Below are 2430 nucleotides of genomic sequence, written 5' to 3'. Positions count from 1 at the left end.
GTAGGATTGCTTTTCTTAAAGGGGAAATGGCAAGATTTCTATTATGATGAATATGCTATTGATTTAGGTTGTTTTGCTTTTGTGAGTTATCTGCACGAATCCGGTTATTTTAGTTATGTATAGTGTAGGCTACTTTCCACAAACCATATACTTGTTATATAACTACGTAACAGCTGTAGGCCTATAACAAACTGTATTGACAGATTTCCAACTCATTAACTGTTACATGTGCTACTGCACAAACAAACAAGAACAATGATGATGAATTTTATTTATTTCATATTGATCATCTTATTATGAGTATCTATTTATTCATTCATTGGACGTTGGATGCCCAGAAATCAGTAAAGGCAGTGAAAGGATGAATAGGTAAAAATCTGGTGATGTGCCCTTGAGCAAGGTACTTAACCCCGATTGCTCCAGGGTCGCCATTGATAATGGCAGACCCGGGCCATGATCCCACTCTTCGAGGGTGTCTCAAGTGGAGTTGGGATATGCACAAAAACATATTTCTAATTCACACACAGTGGTGGAAAAAGTACCCAATTCTCATACTTAAGTAAAAGTAAATGTAATTTATAAAATGTACTTAAGCATCAAAAATAAAAGTATAAATCATTTCAAATTCCTTATATTAAGCAAACCAGACGGCACGATTTTCTTGTTTTTTTTAATTTATGGATAGCCAGGGGCACACTCCAACACTCAGACATAATTTACAAACGAAGCATTTGTGTATAGTGAGAACACCAGATCAGAGACATGAGAGATGACCAGGGATGTTCTCTTGATAAGTGTGTGAATTGGACCATATTCCTGTCCTGCTAAGAATTCAAAATGTAACAAGTACTTTTTAGTGTCAGGGAAAATGTATGGAGTAAAAAGTACATTATTTTCTTTAGGAATATAGTGAAGTAAAAGTAAAAGTTGTCAACAAAAAAAAAGAGTAAAATACAGATACCAAAAAAGACGACTTAAGTAGTACTTTAAAGTATTTTTACTTCAGTACTTTACATCACTTTTCACATGCGTGTAATACACACTTGTACATGTGAAATAGGACAAATTTAAGTACCCACCCAATTATTATAATTTTTTTAGATCAACAACAAGGGATTGGACAAGGAATTGTCCTGGTATTATGGAAAGCAGGAAAACAAACAAAAACAAATCAACAGACAGAAATAGCTTTAACCGAAATGAGAGATCACATATGGGATGTACAGCCAAAGCAAGATTTTGTTGTCAAATATGACTCTCTAAATGCCTTCAGAATTCTGGCCAACGTTGACTCCAATGCTTCCCACAGTTGTGCCAAGTTGGCTGGATTTCCTTTGGGTGGTGGACCATTCTTGATACACATGGGAAACTGTAGAGCGTGAAAAACCCAGCAGCTCCTGACACAAACTGGTGCGCCTGGCACCTACTACCATACCCAGTTTTATCTCAATCTCTTCAATCAAAGACTCAATCATGGACACTCTTACTGACAGTTGTGTCTGCTTTGTGTGATGTATTATTGTCTCTACCTTCTTGCCCTTTGTGCTTTTGTCTGTGCCCAATAATGTTTGTACCATGTTTTGTGCTACTACCATGTTGTGTTGCTACCATGTTGTTGTTATGTTGTGTTGCTACCATGCTGTGTTGTCATGTGTTGCTGCTTTGCTATGTTGTTGTCTTATGTCTCTCTTTATGTAGTGTGGTGTTGTCTCTCTTGTCGTGATGTGTATTTTGTCCTATATTTATCATTTATTTATTTTTATTTTAAATCCCAGGCCTCGTCCCCGCAGGAGATATTTTGCCTTTTGTAGGCCACCTTTGTAAATAAGAATTTGTTCTTAGATGACTTGACTAGTTAAATAAAGGTTAAATAAAAATACATTTTAAAAAGGCAGTTAAAACCTCTTAAGGATCTAACCTTTTTTTTCAATTTTCACCTAAAATGACATACCCAAGTCCTGTAGCTCAGGACCTGAAGCAAGGATATACATATTCTTGATACCATTTGAAAGGAAACACTTTGAAGTTTGTGGAAATGTGAAAATAATGTAGGTGAACATAACACATTAGATCTGGTAAAAGATAATACAAACCAAAAACATGCGTTTTCTATTTTTTTGCTTGTTCCATCATCTTTGAAATGCAAGAAAAAGGTCATCATTTGATATTGCAGTTTAGGCGCAATTTAGATTTTGGCCACTAGATGGCAGCAGTGTGTCCAAAGTTGCAGATTGATCCAGTGAAGCATTGCAATACTGCATAGTATTTTGTATCAAGTCTGTCCAAATGTGCCGAATTGGTCAATTGATACATTTTCAAGTACATAACTATAGAGAACATACAAACATGATATGGCTATGCAAAATGTAAGTTTACACACTCCCAGGAATGTCATTCATGATGGATCATTATACAGTACACTAACTTTCA

Source organism: Salvelinus fontinalis, chromosome 6 (genome assembly GCF_029448725.1).
Source record: "Salvelinus fontinalis isolate EN_2023a chromosome 6, ASM2944872v1, whole genome shotgun sequence".
NCBI classification, from domain to species: Eukaryota; Metazoa; Chordata; class Actinopteri; order Salmoniformes; family Salmonidae; genus Salvelinus; species Salvelinus fontinalis.
This window is presented reverse-complemented; position numbering follows the sequence as displayed.